Source organism: Puma concolor, chromosome A3, assembly GCF_028749965.1.
Source record: "Puma concolor isolate L17-30 chromosome A3, mPumCon1.1.hap2, whole genome shotgun sequence".
Lineage (NCBI taxonomy): Eukaryota > Metazoa > Chordata > Mammalia > Carnivora > Felidae > Puma > Puma concolor.
Genome location: NC_141669.1, coordinates 72,507,046 through 72,526,866, shown reverse-complemented (window position 1 = coordinate 72,526,866; position 19,821 = coordinate 72,507,046). Strand labels below are relative to the sequence as shown.

Below are 19,821 nucleotides of genomic sequence, written 5' to 3'. Positions count from 1 at the left end.
GAATAAAGAGAAAAAGGAAAACAGCAACATGGAAAATGTAAAAGATTTTATAATAAAAAAATGAAGGAAGTTGTATAGGATAAGCATACTGGAGAACATGATCTACAAGAAACCAAAGACAATTTTATATATGCTTTGCATTCTTAATGAAATTTAGGAAAAAATTAAGTCTAGTAAATAACACACAAAATCTTACATTAAGATGTTTTCAGAATTAAGAAAATAATGCAGGAAAGCCAAAAGCACCAAAGGAGACTTAAAACTCTGTATTATGTATATTACAAAGAAATTTCTTTATTAGAGAAACTTAAATCAATAAGGAAAAATTTAATCTTTCAATAGTGAAAGAAAACTTGAGAAATGTACCTGTTGTGGGTCACCTAAGTCTTTGAGAGATCAATTATCTCAAAGATAAATAAGTAAAAGATAAGTACAAGGTATAATGAGAAGCTTTACCTTGCTGCATTATCATGATATGCTGTAGACTAGGAGTCAGAAAAATAAGTCCAAATCTGGTTTGACACCTATTTTTATAAATAAGGTTTTATTAAAACAGAGGTTCACTTATTCATTTAACTGTTATCTATGGCTGCATGTATAATACACTAGCAGAGCTGAGTAGTTGTGATACAGACCATATGGACCACAAAGCCTAAAATATTTACTATCTAGGGGCACCTGGGTGGCTCAGTCAGTTAAGCGCGGACTTCAGCTCAGGTTATGACCTCACAGCTCATGAGTTGGAGCCCTGCTTCAGGCTCCGTGCTGACAGCTCAGATCCTGGAGCCTGCTTCAGATTCTCTCTCTCTGTTTCTCTCTGTCTCTCTCTCTCTCCCTTCCTCCCTCCCTCTTCGGCTCATGCTCTGTTTTGCTCTCTCAGAAATAAACATTAAAAAGAATTAAAATATTTACTATCTATTTCTTCACAGAAAATGCTTGCTGACCCCTCCCCTATACCACTGGATAAATAGAAATGTTAGTAAAGTAGCAGATCCTGAGTTTTCCTAACTTTTAGATGTCACTCTGTCATATACGTGTCTTACAAAAACATTGAAGGTGTTTATTACCTACTGCCACCAAATCTAATCAGCATATCACCAATATGGTGGTGAGAAAAATGTCCTTCTGGATATTAACAAAGATCCTGTTGAAATTGACTATCACATAGACTGGGAGAGTTGGCATAGTTCTGAGGTAAAAAAATAAATAAATAAAGATAAATTGCTGTTTATGCCAGTTAAAAGACTGTTTCAGGTAGGTTTTTTTTCTAATTGGTATAGAGGATATGTGCATTTGACAGATGAAAAAGGCAGCTTCAATTGGTGACACTTTTAAATTAAGTTTATGATAACCTATTGTGACTCTTCTGTACTGGTCAAATGGGCATATTCAATGAAGCTGTTTGAGGAATCACTGCCATCTGCATCGTTTTTGATGAAAATTCTTCCTGGGATATAAATAGTTCTGATGTAAAAAGAGATTATTGTGATGGATTACTTCCAGAGGATGATGTCAGCAAGATGGTGATGAAGAAAGCCCCAGACCCTCCTTCCACCCACAGAAATACAGACTTAACAATACATGGACTAATTCCCTGGAGAAATGGAGAAAACATGTTAAGAAGCTCCTGTAACCCAGGTGAGCATGAAACCAGAGACATCAAAGCATGGTGATCTGCAAGAAAATTCCCAGTACCTGGTTCTACCCTGGAGATGGAAAGAGAAGACTAAAACATGTGCCCAATATTTTGACTTGTGTGGAGGCAGGGAGGGGGCTACCCAAAGTACTGGCTTCTGTATTGCCTGAATCTAAGCACTGACAGGACGGAAAGTCATGTTGGGGGCTACTAAGAATAAAGTTGATGGTTTGGATTAGCACTCATTTACTAGCCATAATCTTAGCGTAGAATGAAAAGAAGAAAACTCCTGCTTCTTCCTGGGAAATGAAGGGCTTGAAACATGAGTCCAACATTCTATCTTTACAGGGAGCTTGCCAAGGGACTGGTTTCTGTCATGACTGTTCCAGAGCACTAAGGGGACCCTACATACTCTAGATGCCTGGGAGCCACTGAGAAAGAAATCTGGGAGAATTGATGCTGCTCAGATGTTCCTAAATCAAGAAACTTGAAAACACCAACAAGGCATAGTACTAAAAAGGTAATTGACAAAGTAATCCCATTACAATAGCATCAAAAATAATAAAATACCTAGGAGTGAACTTATGAAGGAGATGAGAGACTTATACACTGAAAACTATAAAATGTTGCTCAAATTGAAGAAGACACAAATAAATAGAAATACATCCTGTGTTCATGGATTCAAAGACTAAATATTGCTAAAAATATCCATAGTACTCAGACTGATATATAGGTTCAATGTAAGCTCTATCAAATCCCAATGGCATTTTTGAAGAAATATAAAAAATGATCCTAAAGTTCATATAGAAACACAAAACACCTTGAATATCCAAAACAATACTGAAAAAGAAAAAAAAAACTGGAAGCCTCATGCTTCTTGACTGAAAAACATATTACAGAGTTACAATAATCAAAATAATATTGTACTGATATAAAATGGACACATAAACTGATGGAAAAGAATAGTGATCCCCAAAACAACCCCACTCATATATAGTCAAATGCTGTTTAACAGGACAGAACACTGGGGAAAGAATAGTATCTTCAATAAATGGTGCTGGAAAAATTAAGTATCTACATGCAAGAGCACAAAATTGGGGCCTAATCTTACAACATACATAAAATTCAACTCAATATAAATTAAAGAGTTAACATAAGACCTGAAACTATAAAACTACTACAAGAAAACATAGAAAAAAAGCTTCATAATATTGGTTTCGCAAGATTTCTTCAATAGGACACCAAAAGCACAGGTAACAAAAATAAAAATAGACAAGTGGGACTACATCGAACCAAAAAAGCTTTTGTACAGCAAAGGAAATAATCAAAAGAGTGAATGGCAACCTGTGGAATGGGAGAAAATATCCACAATACATATATCTGATAATGGGTTAATATTCAAAATATCTAAGGAGCTCCCACAAGTCAATAGCAAAATAGTTTTCTTAAAAATAGGCAAAGGACTTGCATAGACATTTCTCTAAAGAAAACAAACAAACAAACAAAAAAAAACAACAGCTATATGAAAAGATGCTGAATATCACTAATCATCAGGGAAGTGCAAATCGAAACTACAAAGAGATATTATCTCAATGAGATATTATTAAAAAAACAGAAAATAACAAACATTAGCAAGGATGTGGAGAAATCAGAACTCTTGAGTACTGTTGGTAGGAATTTAAAATGGTGTAGCCACTATGGAAAATAGTCTGGAAATTCCTCCAGTAATTCAAAACAGAGGTACTATATGATCCAGCAATTGCATTTGTTGGCATTTGTCCAAACAAACTGAAGTCAACATCTTGAAGAGATATTTGCACTCCCATATTAATTGCAGCATTATTCACAATAGCAAAGGGGTGGAAACACCTAAATGTCCATCAAAATAAAAGAATAAACAGATTACGCACACACACGCGCGCGCACACACACACACACACACACACACACACAATGGGTTATTATTATGTCTTGTAAAAGAAGGAAATCCTGTCATAAGCTACAACATGGGGAAACCATGAGGACATTATACTAAGTGAAGTCAGTCACAGGAGGACATACTATGCATAATTGTACTTATACAAATATCTAAAATAATCAAATTCATAGGAGCAGAAAGTAGAATGGTGGTTGCCAGAAACTGGAGGTGGAGGGGAAACAGAATTGCTCTTCAGTGGATATAGAGTATTAGTCATGCAAAATGAAAAAGTTCTAGGGGGTAGGGGTGCCTGGGTGTCTTAGTTGCTTAAGCATCTGACTCTTGATCTTGGCTCAGATCTTGATCTCAGGGTCTTGATCTCAAGCCCCGTGAGTGTGGAGCCTACTTAAAAAAAATGTTCTGGAGTTTTGCTTTATAACAATGTGCATACAGTTAGCAATGCTATAATGTGCACTTAAAATTTTGTTGAGAAGAGAATTCATGTTACGTGTTTTTTACAATTTTTTTTAAGTGGATCTCACAGTTCCCAGTTCTGCTGAATATTGTCACTGGTTACCTGTGGGGAGCCGCATGGTGTGATATGAGGGGGGAATCAAGACTACAGTGAAAGATATTTTTATTTTTACTCTCTATATAATGATGTTTTTTTAAATATGCAAAAATAATCATGTATCTGTTCATGTATTATTTTGTAATATGTAAATAAAAGAACATGGATCTCAGTTTAAAGAAAAAGAGAGATGTATTACTTCCAGAGTATTTTACTTGCCCCTTCTAGGATAATAGACTTTATTCTTTGGGTGAGTGAGATAATGTAAGGATCCTCCTCACGGATGAGTATGTTTTGGATGCATCCAGAAATTGAGGAAATGACCCTTAGGTGCTTTTGCACACTCACTGGGTCCACTGTATAATGGTTTTAGGCCAAAATTTTGCTTATCTCACTTCCATAAATGTCCTCTCTGTGGGTAGGCCAGAAAATATTTCACTTTTCCAAGGTTTATCTCAGTTCGAAATTACCATCTATCCTGGAAAAGTCTGTTTCCCTCTTTCTGGGATATAGTCAGTGTGATGAATAATTGCAGATGAATAATTAGCAGAAGAATAGAAAGAAAATTACTGGCTATACCTATGGAAACAAGATCAGGCTGCCTCTTTGGGCACAACATTCCAGGTATACAAATTGGCTCAGGTTTGAAAATTAGATGAGAGGCTATGAAAGCAAAACTATAGAACAAAACTGTTCTCTTTCCACCAGAGTTATATTTCTTTGTTTATATGAATCATGCAGGATTACATTTGTTAATTTTCTAGTGTTAAACCAGTTTTCATTACTAGAATAAACTCACCTTGGTCATACATTATTAGACTTCTCATATCTTAGAACTATTTTCTTCTATGTTCACAAGTGAAATTGGTATGTCATTTTTTTTTTTTGTTCACAAAATGTTCTTCTTAGGTTTGGTACCAAGGTAATACCAGCTTCATTATATGAATAGAGTAGTTTCCTTTTTTCTTCCAGGAGAGATTGCATAGATTTTTTTTTTCTTTAAATATTTTGACAGAACTCTGGGGAATTTACCTCTGGCTTAATTTTTCTGTGCACAAATATTTTTGACTAATTCAATTTTTCTAACATCTATAGGTCTATGAAGTTTTCTATTTTTTGAATTACTATCAGTGATGTTACTTTTTATAAGAATTTGGTCCATTGCATTTGAGTTTGAAATTTACTGGAATGACATTTTTCATAACATGCTCTTATTACTGCTTCATATGTGCAACATCTGTTGTCTAAATATTAACTTCTGATTTTTGATCTTGTCTTCTGTGTTTTAATTCAATTTTACCAGAGGTTTGTCATTATTATAAGTCATTTATAAGAAACAATTTTGACTTATGTATTTAATATATGTCTCTTATTGTTTTTATTATTTCCTTTCTTCTACTTTCTCTGTATTTATTTTGGATGTCTGAATAGTTATTGGGAAATATATAAATACCTCTATTTTTAACTATTCTATTGCTAACATTTACAAATTTGTGTAACACAGATGGTACCCAGAAGAGCAATGCTAAAAGAAAAAAAAATACCAAGCAATCCAAAATGTGTGGCTGTCTTTTTGTGATTGTTGGAAATCAGCAAGGAGAGGCAAGCTGCAGGGTAGCAGACCTTTGTTATACAGACAAATGTTTCATTACACTGCTGCTTAAGATACTTTGAAAAGCAGACTTGAAAAATTATAGACCTGAAAGTTATAGAGCTTATAACTATAGAATTGATGTGAAAACCTCAGAATATAGGTCTGTTAGTTTCTTTTTGTTGATTTTTTTTAAAGTTCTACCAGTGACAGTACAACGTAGGCTAGTTAGAACAGGTTCCTCTGAAAAGGTAGAGTTTGTAGCAGATGAGACTGTAGCCTCATGTTTTGCCAAGCAGTTCCTACCAAGAGTTTTCAGCCAGACAATGAAAACGAGCTCAGGGGCAAAACTGAGATTCAGATGTGGAGCGCTGAGTCCATTCAAGTTTGAGAGAAAAAAAAGCCAGTAAATTAAAGACCAGTATGTTTAAGTATAAAAAATATCTTTTTATGACATTTTTATTTACGATTACCTGCAGACAGAATTGACTAGAACCCTACTAAAAATTGTATTTCCAAAGAAACAAACCACCTACAGAAGCTTATTATTTTCCTAACCTTAAAGCAGAACCCTATCTCGAACCTGCAATCATGATGTGGACTAAACTAGCTTCTAAAAAAATACTTTTCAATATTTTCATTATGAAGGATAAGGACAAGGAAAGTGTCATAAAGGACTAAACCAAGGACCATAATCACAAATATCCAGAGGGCATTATAATGAGCTACTTGGGTTATCCAAGGAACTTAATTCAGTACAAGACAGATTTTTCTCCACTTTTGCCCAGTGAGATTTGATGGTTGTGATCATTCAGTAACTGCTATGAATTTCCCATGCTTTCTTTCAAAAAAAAAAAAACAGTTTTAATCAGTTTTAAATTCTTGTTTCACCATTTTATATTGGCATAGAGGAGAGAAAAAGACATTTCCTCTATGTTTTAATATCCTAAGCATGATGAGCCACATCAAGAAGAATGGTCTTCTTTGGGATATTCACTCCCCCTAAAAGGGAAGCAATTCCAAAGTTGCATCCAGGTCAAAGTCCATCTCTGGGTAGGTAATATTTGGCCCTCTCCATCAGGTCTTGATGTGGCTCCTTGTGTTGTGGTTTGATGTGTAGGAAGAAAGGAATTGAACCTATAGGGGAGAGACAAGTGGTGGGCAACTTGGTTTTTTGTGGGGGTTTTGTTGTTGCTGTTGGTGTGTGTGTGTGTGTGTGTGTGTGTGTGTGTGTGTGTGTGTGTGTGTGTGTGTGTGTGTTTAGGGGAGAGACAAGATTGAGAGCAGATCATCACATACCCATTCTACCCTTCTTCTATAGAACTTGAGTGAGGCATATGGCCGCACAGCTATAAAGACAATTTCCAGTCTCCCCTGCATCAAATGTGCCTGTGTCCTCGCCAATGGATTACAAGTCGAGGTAATCAGAACTTCTTTTAAAAGAAGCATCATGGGGCACCTGGGTGGCGCAGTCGGTTAAGCGTCCGACTTCAGCCAGGTCACGATCTCGCGGTTAGGGAGTTCGAGCCCCGTGTCAGGCTCCGGGCTGATGGCTCAGAGCCTGGAGCCTGTTTCCGATTCTGTGTCTCCCTCTCTCTCTGCCCCTCCCCCGTTCATGCTCTGTCTCTCTCTGTCCCAAAAATAAATAAACGTTGAAAAAAAAATTTAAAAGAAGCATCATGCCTGCCCCTTTCCCTTTTCCATTACCTTTTCCTTCTGGTTGGCTGAATGTAAATGGCTTAGCAAGAGCTGAAGAGAAGTTATGTAATATTGGCAGATATATAATGACCTAAATAAAGGGTCTTGGTCTTTGCTACAATGAAACCACCATATAAGCCCTAGGCCATTTATTTTTTGGATTACTATGTAAGAGATATACAAACTTTTTTTTTTTCGTTTTTTTATTTATTTTTGGTACAGAGAGAGACAGAGCATGAACGGGGGAGGGGCAGAGAGAGAGGGAGACACAGAATCGGAAACAGGCTCCAGGCCCGGAGCCATCAGCCCAGAGCCTGATGCGGGGCTCGAACTCACGGACCGCGAGATCGTGACCTGGCTGAAGTCGGACGCTTAACCGACTGCGCCACCGAGGCGCCCCGAGACATACAAGCTTTTACTTGGGCCTATATTATCAGAAATGAATTTATTCAGTGACTAGTATAATGCTAATGGCAGTAATTATGATGTCTGTGTTTATGTGACTAAACCATTCTTTCTTTCTTGCACACATTTAGCATCTTTTTGTTTAAATTTAGAACAGCACTGGAAGCTGGTGATGAAGAGGAGCCCTTCTCCCTTTTGATGTGAAACAGATACAATGTCAAAAAAAAAAAAAAAAGACACCACACAAACAAACAAAAAAAAACCCCCCAAAACCAAGATTACTCCTTATAGAAACTGATCTGTCCACTGCATTTCTTTCCCTGGCATTAATAGTTCACCAATATTATTTGAGGCTATATTTCAGTGGTTATTGTAGTTATTGTTTTCTGCCTTATCTCCCTGAATTTAGTAAAATCTTTGCTCTACATGGTACTGATATGATAAATCACATTATACTCAAGCTCTCTGGAAATGAAACGGCTTGCCTTTAAGATATCAAATTCTACAGCAAAGCCCTTCCCCCATCTACCACTAACCTTTTGGCTTTCCTCAGTCTTTGACTAGTTGGAAATAATATTTCTCTGGTGCTGCCACTGCAGAGGATACAGAAATTCAAACTGCATGAAGGTTGATAAAAATGAATTTTATCAGGAAAGTGAGAAAGTGTTCATATAAATGAACTTTAGATAGCTATAGAGAGATAATCTGGGTATTTAGCTGAGAGATGAATACTTAGATTACTATACTAGAGCAGAAGAAAATTCATTTTTTCTTCTTGGATTTTGTATTATATGTAGAATTTCAAAACTCTTGACCTCCAAAGAACTTCCAAATGCATCTTAATACCTCATGATTTTATTTGGCTTATTTTCTACTTCCAAGCACATTTGTACTCTTTAGGAAGATAAAAAACTGAGTTACAAGGCATGTACAAGGTCATATTTTGAGCCACTAGTGGAACTTGGACTGAATTTTTGAACACTTTCTCAAACCAGTTGAACTCAATTTTCACTGCATTGTACCTGCCAAAAATTTTTCAATACTGTATAGGAAAAATTATTTTTCTTATCTTGTTTTTCGTTGGTGTGTTTCCCCCCACCCCTACACAGTCTAACCTTTGGCATCCCATTTCTTGCCCTTAGGTTGTATGTGTGCACTACACAGCTTATCACATTTAAGGTACATGCACATGGTGAGTTCAAATCACTGAAGCTTACTGAGCATGTCAGTGTGAAATGCTGCAAAAGAGGAAAGACACCAAGAGATTATTCCTGATGCTGGTGAGCCCAGATGTGTCCTCTAGATGTCCTACAGATGTTACCTAATAACTTTAAGAGGCTATTTGTGGTGATAACTGTGATAAATTAAATGTGATCAATTAATATTTTGATTAATTCAATTCTATTTAAATGAAATGAAAACTCATTTTATAGCCAATCATCCTGGTACAGATCGGATGGTATTAAGGCATTAATTCTCTTTTTTTGAGCAGTTAGCAACACACCTTCCATTTCCGTGCTATCATACTTTTCCAGCATTTGGCTACTCTTAACAAAAAGCATAAAAGACTTCTCTATTCTTTTCCCAAATTAAACCTTCCTTCTTCATACGTCAAAGAAAAGAGAGTTCAAATTCTTTTCCAGCTCTTTTTTATTAATGCTTGAGCAAAGATAAATGTTTTCACAAGCACCAGTTAAACCAGAAAGAGAAGAATTTCCCAGTGATTCAGTGGGTCCATCAATCAATGCTGTAAACTTTTTCAAATTTATGGTATGTTAAAATAATTACAATTATAATTATTATTAAAGAAGGCTCTCTGAGACCAAATTTTTGCTTTATTCATTATCTATCCTTGTCTCTCCCACAACCATTCACCCACTATTTAGAAGACCTACTTCTATGCTCCTCTGCTCTATTTGTAACTAATAATAATTAATTATAAAATATTTTGCTACTGATGAGCTAAATCAAACTCATCACTTCCTCTTTCCTGAATCTAGCCTGCTTGTATTTAAATTACTCTCTTGCTGCCTTTCAAATCACTTGAGGCTGGAAAACTTTTCAATGTTCTATATTCATTTATAATATATATGTGTACAAATGACTAATACATGTAATACATATGTATGATACATATGTAATACAGATATAATACATGCAATATATATAGTTATGCTTCTATCTCTCCCCTCCCCCTCCTTACTCTTTGTTCTGGTATTATACTAATTTTATGAAATTCTTTATCTTCCTTGTTTGTTGAGGTACCTTAATTTGGGGGGGGGGGCTTTGTTATGTTGACACTGTGCAAAGCTATAGTTAAAAATATGTAAACATCCTGCATGATTGAAATACACAAGGTTCAACTCCTTTTTTTTCCTCCTCTTACAAAGATAACTATTGGTAAGGCCCTGTAAATCCTTAATTTAATTCCTTTCCCCGTTGGAACTTCCATACCCTTAATTCCATCCCTATTGGGACTTCCTTTTTTTTTTTTTTTTTTCCTGTTGGGACTTCCAAATTATTTTGCTCACCTCTGATTTCTCCCCTACTCTAGTCCATCATCCAAGTCCTTAAAAGTGATTTCTAAATATAGATTTGATCATGTTACTACCCTACTCAAACCCAGTCTTACAGTGTTATTCAAAGTCCATCATGATTTGATGGCAGCGTACCTTATCAGCCTCATCCTTGCCACTTTCATCTGTTAGGTTTGCAAACTTCTCCATTTGTAGGGCACTTTTCTTCAAAAAGAAAATCTGGGAGCCTATTGAACTAATGAGGAACTAATAGGAACAAAACCCAATAAGTTTTTATTCTAAAACTAATAAATTGATGCTCTGGTTTCTCTTCAAATCGCATAAATCTTTTGCCTTTTACTAAAACTAATAAATTGACTCTTTCCTCTTCTTATCAGTGCCTATTTAAAAAATAAAATAACTATGAGAAGTATGCTGAATTTTAGGATATCTCCAGTACTATAAACTTTACTTGGACAGGATTTTCTAGATCAACTATTTAAAATACCATAGATATACATAAAAATAATTATTTCCATCTTGAAAATTGTGTTCAACAATGTGTTGGTTTTTAATTCTATTTTAAAATTATAATAAAATTGCCTATGTTAGATGCTATTATTCTAGGAACCATACATGTGTGCATGCACATGCACAAACACACACACACACATACACACACACACATTTATCAATGCTTTGTTTCCCCAATTACTTCCAAAGTTATTCAACTGTGACTACATTAGATTAGACAATTAACTTGCAAATACCTCATTTGGCACAAATGCTTTAAGAATATTATTATTCAGAGCTATTTTTGTTTCTCTATTTCTCTAGAGTTTGGAATTACCCATAGCTTTAAAATTACTAGGTTTTTGGATACATTTTGAATTTAAAAGCCACCTGTAATATTGCGTTAGTCCCCTTTGTTTCCCAGTGTCACGTAGAAAAAGGTGCTCAAATGACACTTCTGGAAGGCAAGTGAATTCACTGTAATGCAGACATATACCAACAAATCAGCTTTCCATTAAATGACTGTTTACTGTATTAAGGCAATAAGAATGGTAGAAAGTACAATGTTGCCAACCAGGTACCAAATCCATGTTGTCTAGAGAAAAGTAGACTCATACATATGCAAAGAACAGATAGCACATACCATGTAAATGACAAAATTACTTACACATGAACACTACGATAATAATGGTAATAAAAATGATGATTAATATTTATTGAGCATTTACTATATGCTAGGATCTGTGCTAAACTCTTCCAGACATTTCATCATTGAATCTTCACAAAAATTCTATAAGGCATGAACTACTACTATACATTTTACAGAATGAGAAGGATTTAAAGAGTTTTATATACACTTAGTTTTACCCAAATGGTAAGGGGTAGAAGTAGAACAGGTTTTTCTGAGTTTATAACTTTCTAATACTCTAAAATGGACAGTTTACCCTATTAGGGGCATCACTAAGATGGTAGAATTAAATGATGAATAAAATCCAATATATTCCCTACAAAATAGAATTTAAAAATATTTTCTATGTTACAGCACAATGAAGACAAAATTCTGTAATTGAGCTCATAGGAAGACATAGATTTCCCCAGGAATTAGAGTTCACCTCTGGATAGAATTAGCAGCAGCCAAGCATATTTCTACAATGTTTTGAAGCTTTGATATATTGAGCTATCTACAGCATAAACATTGGTAAATTTAGTGTGGCATATGCTGGATATTTCAAGTTTTAAAATTCCAGCCTAGATGATTTAACAGGATTAAAAAAAACACTGTTCTCTAATATTGCAGAAGTTACCATGGTATATTTCAAGTCACAGTTTCAAAACAGCATCAGCATACATGATCATATTACTAATTGAGTCCATAGCAAATATGGAAACAGGTGCACACATAAAGATCTACTTTGATAATTGAAATTTATTTTGAATAAGCAGTAAACAATATATCTTAAGTTGTCATTACTAAGACATTCAAATGAAAGGAGATTCATGAATGATTATGCAAATTTCAAAACCACATTCAAATGTGGCTTTTAACAGCAATGTGCAAAACATAAAAAGATTCTGTTTCTTGTTTTCTTAGCTGACTTAATCTACTTGTATTTCAGAAATCTAATATTTAAAGAGGAATAAATTGTCAATTTAGTTGTCATTGGCATAGATATAGCTATGGGAAATTCCTATAAATATTTTTAGTCAATTAGGATTGGCCAGGAAGTTTGAAAATTCATTATACAAACAGAACAATTCGTAGGGGAAAAAAAACAAAGAAAATGGATTTTCAAACAATGAAACAGTATATAAATTAAAGTGATAAAACAAAGGAAGATGAGATTCATTCATTCATTAACCATTCACTCAATAGGTTTTTATTAAGAATTTACTGTGCAATTTGTGGCACCTGGGTGGCTCAGTTGGTTACACACCGGACTTTTACCCAGGTCATGATCTCATGATTCATGAGTTTCAGCCTTGCTTCTCAGCACAGAGCCTGCTTCAGATCCTCTGTCCACTACCCCCTCTGGCCCTCCCCTGCTCTCTCTCCCCCCTTCTTTTTCTCTCCCCCCTCCTTTTTCTCTCTCTCAAAAATAGACATTTTATAAAAGAAAATGTTACTGTGCAAGATATATCAATAGACAATGACCTCTGCCCTCATGGCACTTTCTAATGAGAAGTACAGAAATGATAAGACTAAGAGTCCAATTCATTTTTAACTATAGCTATGATAAATGCTCAAAGGAGACATTAGCATGAACTCCAAGCGTAATGAAAGAGCATGAATTAGCGAAGGACAGAAGAAAAGGGAGATGTGGCAGGCACACCAAGATAAATTCATTAATGAAGCAGCATTTGGGGCTGAGATCTGAACTAACTAGGTCAACCAACTAGCAAAGGCAATAAAAAAAAAATCAGATAATTTTGTGTTGTGATTGTTCAGCATTTATGTGAATTTCTCTATCAAAACTTTTCATAGTATAGCAAGGTAGTTGTTGCAGAACTGAGTGTGATTTATGTTAGAGTAATGTTCAAGAAATATGCTTTATTTGGAAGCAAAAGTACATGATGGTTAAGTTTACTCTAGAATCACACACTTGCTCCACACTTCCTTCTACTCTTTGTGAAATTGGGCAAGTTTCTTCAGCTTTCCAAGTAATAAATAGCTAAAAAATTAGGATAATAACATTGCCTTTATTATAGTCTTGATATGAGGTTTCCCTGAGATGATAAACATCCACCATATCCCTGGTACAAAGTAATTATTCAATATATCTTGGCTATTATTATAAGCAGAAAAAAGATTGAAAATAAATGTCAAAGAGGACTTATAAGACTACAGGCGTTATTCCACAAGTAACAGGAAGCCATTGAAGTTTTCTGAAAAATTACTTAAGCATACACATTAAATTGTTAGTGACAATCTATAGCTTATATAGTGTTTCCAAACTCATTATTTAATTTAATCCTCATTAATCTTGAAGTGATGATATTTTGATTGACATTTTACAGTTTAACAAACTAGAACTCAAAGCACTTAAATGACTTGCCCGAAAGCTCATAAGGACTTAAGAGCTATGATTCACAACTTCAAGCCAAGAATAGTGTAAGTTTTACCATGACACAGCTGGCAGATGATTTTAAAAGACACTGTAAACAGGTTACACAGAAAAACCAAGGGACACCATTATTTTGGTTATTCTGAACTGGATGTGGAAAACTTTTATTTTTTGGAATGTTGTTGGGAAGAACATAGATATCTGATAAATGTTTAAGAAGCTGGAAGCTTTGATGTTGGCCCCATGTTTGCCACTTCACTTTGCAACAAGTCACAAATCATTTAACCTCTATTGTTGTAGGGTCCCTCATTTAAGAAAAAAAATCATCCCATTTCTTGGGATTTCCTAATGGCTCAAATGAGACACACTCCTCCCCCCAAATGCCCCAACAAACAAAACAGAAAAATCAAAAGAAAAACATACATGTATTGCCACTTTAATAACAAAGGTCTCTATTCTTACCTTGAACTTAAAGTCTCAGAGGAAAAGTAAAGTCAGAGTCACTGAAATGCAAAGAGATAGTGGCCACTCTGATTGTTTTCCATTTCCTTATACTGCCCACCAGAAATTTTTGGGTGCTCTGTCTCTTCCAGTTTGAACTGTGAACATGCAGACTTGTCATAGTTTGCTATATATGTCATATGTACTGAGGGACATTTTTCCAAGTCTACCTCTCTATCCAGATGTTAACGAATTGTTGCCTTTATGGCTTTGCTTTCTGTGTCCCATCATGCTTCAAGACATATAATTTTTTAATTTTTATTTATTTTTCAGACAGAGAGAGAGACAGAGCATGAGTGGGGGAGAGGCAGAGAGAGGGAGACACAGAATCCGAAGCAGGCTCTGGGCTCTGAGCTGTCAGCACAGAGCCTGACGTGGGACTCAAACTCACGAACCGTGAGATCATGACCTGAGCTGAAGTCAGATGCTTAACCGACTGAGCCACCCAGGTGCCCCGTGGCATATAATCTTCTTTTATAAAGAAGGAAGAGTAAAAGTCAAAGATCCTGATGTATTCTTCTCATCTTCTTTTATTGTTCTCAAGGTCTCTGAGGCAGTTTTTTAGGGAGGCAAAGGGGTTGGAACTTCCTACTCATTCTCTTCTTTTTCTATTCTGACCTTATAGTCTCTTCCTCTTCTAATTATCCCCAACTGAATTTTATACCTTATTACATCTTATAGAAAATTTGAAGATTTCTGAAAATGTCCTTAGATATAATGCCATGCATACTAGAAATTTCCTTAGTGAAACTCATGTTTTTGGAGAGTTTAATATGGTAACATATTGTAAAACTTTATAAGACTACCACTTAAAAAATTGGACTCTCACCTACAGAACTTTTGTAAAAGCTAGTATCTGAAATAATCTAATTGCTTGAAAGAATAACTTGCATTAAGAATTCCCCCTTTCCTAGAGTAGATACTCTGATATAGTCCTACACATGGTTGTAAGAAACTAATGTAAAGATTTTTCATGTAACAAGAGGTTTGCAGAGTGGTGAGGTGACAGACTGAAATATGTTATAGCTTGGTTTTGTTGGAGGGTCAGAGACAACATTGTGTTTTATATACTTCAGAGAAAATTTGGTCCATAAGATAATATCTGTATTATAGAAAAGCAGTCAGCATATAAAAGAATTTTACTATTCTACAAAGGTAGCTTTGATTTATAACAATTAATGTTCTTTGCCACAACAGCTTAGAAACTTAGACTACTAGAATAAGCATTTGAACTACCCAGTCCAATATCCTTATTTTACACAGGAGAATGCTGAACCCAGAAGAGAGGTGAAATGGTTAATTAAGGTCATACTGCTAGTTAGAGGCTCCAACTACAACCCCAACATACTGATCCTGGTGAGGTACACTATGTTACACTTCATTTTTTTTTTCTGTGTGCTCCATGTTTTGTTCACCTCAAAAGAGAAAGACTCTGCCTGAGATTGACTTGTCAGGTATAGGCAAGAACAGAGCAAGAATCCAGCCTACTTCTCAACACATGAGTCAATTTCAAGAAAATTGATATATGCTGACAAACAATACTATTAAGGAAGAGGTGTTTTCTGGACCAAAGAAATGACCTTCACACAGGTGGAAGTAGAAGCAGTGTTGAATGCCCTGTATGATGGAGGAGCAAATGAATTATATATAAAGATAGTTCAAATTGATTACGGCAGCAAGAGACTAGTCAAGGACATTCATAGGCAACTTTACTAAAACATTTCTCCATCCGTCCTCAAGAACATATTCCAAATCCTTGGCCTGGAAGAAAACAGCATCTGGACTGAGAACTCCTAAACCATCATACTTTGTCAGAGAACAATTCCACTGCTACTAAAAGCCCCCAAAATTTAAAAACTTAAAAACTAGGTAAATATGCTAAATAGAGTTCATGTGACATTACTATGAAATACAGGCAGTGCAGATGATGAATGCAGGGCGAGATTACAGTTTGCAAATCTGAATAATGAATGATTCTTCACATTAACCTAAGCAAAGAAGAGAGAAAGCCAATGACCAACTGAGGAAGGCTTCCCAGAAGAATGTAGGAGAGAAATATGCTGGGTGTAATTGCCAAGTTTTACCTCAGAAGCTGAAGGGCACTGGGCAGTGACTGTGAATAAAGAGTGAGATGCTATTTTAGAATTTGCTCCTGGGAGAGAATACTAGCTGTAATGTGGAGGGCTGTATTCACAAATATAAAAAACATGGAATGTGTTAAGTTATACTGATGTGAAACCCTAAGAATAAACTCCAAAGATGACCTGGAATGATTGCCCTGAATGCTTATATTTTCTTTCACTGTATACAGACATCTCATCCCTAAAGCAAATGAAAAGTAATCACCATAAAGCTTATGAAGTAATGTGGTGTGATCAAAAGTCACTCTGGTGCCTCACTGTACTCACATAAATGTTCTCACTGAAGTGAAATTTCTTACAAGTTGTTTTGTTTTGTTTTGAGAAGAGGGAGGGACAGAGGGAGAGAGAGAATTTTAAGCAGGTTCCATACCCAGCACAGAGCCTGACACGGGGCTTGATCTAACAACTGTGAGATCATGACCTGAGCCGAAATCAAGAGTCAGATCCTTAACCGATTGAAGGTTAAGCCAAGGTTCTCCAAAGCAAAGTTTTTCATCCCCCTCATCAGATGGTCATCCATGATCTCTGAGGCCCATTTTATGTTTATATTATCACAAGTAAAATGACTCAATAAATAATGGAGGGAGAAGAAACAGGTGAAGAGTAAAGACCACGTGTGATGATAGATGAGCAAATAAATCACCAAGGCAACTGAGAAAAGACACTTGTGTAAGTCATAAAAGAAGCCAAGAATGCAAGGGCTTTACTTTTCGCCAAAGTGCACAGTTTCTATCTATCACCAAATCTTCAGTGGAGTTTTCACTGTTTGGGAAATGGCAGTAACTATACTCTGGTAAAACCACCTTTCTGATCATGGTGTCTCCATGAGCAAACAAGACAGGAGAACCTGCATTTAAAAACACATTTAAGAAGCTAGCAATCCAGAAACCATCATGTAGATATAAGGAAACAAGTTATATGAGATTGAGATGAATGTATTAGTTGATTTGGTGAAACACAAGGTCTTTTCCATAAAAGATAAACAGGCTATGGGATTATTTAAGGCACCCCATGGCCATGGGTGGGAGGCTAACATTATTTAGGTTAGGCTACTCACTCTATGAAAATTTATTCATAAGTCTGACTGTAACCTTAGGAAATGGTTTTTGCATGACTGGAATATGCTTATGAGACTCACCAATGACTATTTTATTTGGCCAAGATATGTGGACACAAAGATGAATAATAACTGCCCTCTCTATAAGATGCTCAGAATATTTATGCCCTTGTTTTTCATAATCATTCATTAATAATCCCCTTACCCTTTGTCACATAATGAAATGAATCTCCTACTTCCTTCAATTAAACATATGCAAGTATTCAGAATATTTCTGAGAATTTTGACAGATGTTTATTATTATTTTTTTGTAGAAGCACAAGATTAATGTTGGAGCAGCTAACCAGAGGCTTCAGGCAGACTCGGTTTTATAGAGAACATACAAGTAAATTTTTCAGTGTTACATTTGCAAATGATCACATATCCCTTGTAGGAGGGGGAATCTAGATGACAAAGTTTGTCTTAAGGCCAACAAGCCAGGTTAAATTGAGAGAAAGACACAGAGTCCATTCTCTTAAGACATGGGTTTAGAGAGAAGGCTAAAAAAAGTAGAGAAACCAAAGAAAACTACTTTACTATGAGCTCTACAGAATAACGGTTTCAGTTTCATGAAGAAAGGTCTATGAATTGCATCTTTTCCCTCTTTCCAGAATTCAAACCCAAATGAAGATGATGCAAGGGGGAGACAGAGACTTAAAAACAAACAATTAATACAAAAAAAAACCTTTATTATGGACTAGACCTGGAATGGAAGACCAGATATCTAGGTGTAGCCAAAGGGCCTTACTGAGGCTTTTTTCATTAATTAGGCAGACTGACCCAACCAACTTCTGGATCCATGGGACCACAGCATGATACCTTTTCAGGGTTAGTCCACTTGCTGCATCTCAGAGACCAGAAAGCAGCCTCAGAGATAATTTGTCAGGGACTGTGCCACACAATCCCACTTCCTTCTGCCAAACTCACTTATCAGATAATTTACTTCTCTTCTCCAAAGGAGAGAAAATGCATTGAGAGCAGGGAGGGTGGAGCTGAGTGTGCTATGCTTTCCTTCCCAAGAAAAAGTGATAAGTTTGGAACACATGGTTTTCCCAACAATACAGAGAATATAAGGAATCAGCAGCTGAGTAGCTAGAAATGAGGGAGATGATGGAGATAATGCTCTTAGCAGACTTTATCCTCCCTGCATTTGGTATAAATAACCATGGTACATTTTTTTTTTATCCCCAGACATGGCCTGGAAGTATTCACCTAAGGCCCACAGCATCCTGGAGTACATGATTGATATTAATAAAATGTAAAGGTGGGACACCTGGGTGGCTCAGTAGTTGAGCTTCTGATTCTTGGTTTCAGCTCAGGTCGTGGTCTTGAGGTTCGTGAGTTAAAGCCCTGCATTGGGCTCTGTGCTGGCAGTGTGGAACCTACTTGGGATTCTCTCTCTCTCCTCTCCTTCTGCCCCTCCCCCACTCATATGCACTCTCTCTCTCTTTCTCTTTCTCTCAAAAATAAATAAAAACTTTAAAAATAAATAAAATGTAAAGTTATGTTTCAAATATTTTTATTCCTGTATGTAGATAATTATATGCAATTGGACAAACATTATAATCAATTTTATGGTATATAGATTACTAGGTTAATTAGAATATCAATTATCCTGAATGTATCCCCACCCCATGTCCGCCATTTGAATCAATGAGAGGTATTTGACTAAATGAATATTTCTTTGTAAAGATCCACTGTGTTCAAGGCATGTCTTGATAACAGACATAAAGAAATGAATTAGACACATTCCTTGCCCTGAAAAGTTCTTATCACATAGAAGTTACAGTCATGTAGCTAATTAGGTGCAACACAACAATAATGCATTGTTAGAGGCAGTGCAAAAGGAACTAAAAAGCATATGCAGATCTGCCTAGTCCTCAGTGAAGGCTGGGATTTGAACAAGGCTTCTGAAAAATAAGAGCTAAATCACCAGGTACTGAAATTACAGAGGGCATTCTAGTTAGCCAAAGGAGCAGTTCTGACAATAATAGAACCTTTTGTGGAATTACAGATAATGCCATTATTGAAGAGTAGAATTCAACTGTAGGGTTGATAAGTTAAAGGTCAAGATGTAGGTTGAGGCAAGCTCTTAAAAGTTATTTTGTGCTGTATTTGTGTTGTTATTGTGTTTTTATTGCTTTTGTTTGTTTTTATTCTCTTCTTTTGAAAC

The 19,821-nt window shown here is 35.8% G+C and overlaps 1 long non-coding RNA gene across 1 annotated transcript in view; it reads left to right on the top strand.

The window, feature by feature from the left end:
• LOC147582529 (uncharacterized) overlaps positions 1-4,186 on the top strand; it is a 236,753-nt gene extending 232,567 nt beyond the window's left edge. The window contains exon 3 of the long non-coding RNA XR_015248743.1: positions 4,087-4,186. This is a non-coding gene — a long non-coding RNA (uncharacterized LOC147582529). The remainder of the gene's footprint in view (positions 1-4,086) is intronic.
• Positions 4,187-19,821: the final 15,635 nt, after the last annotated feature.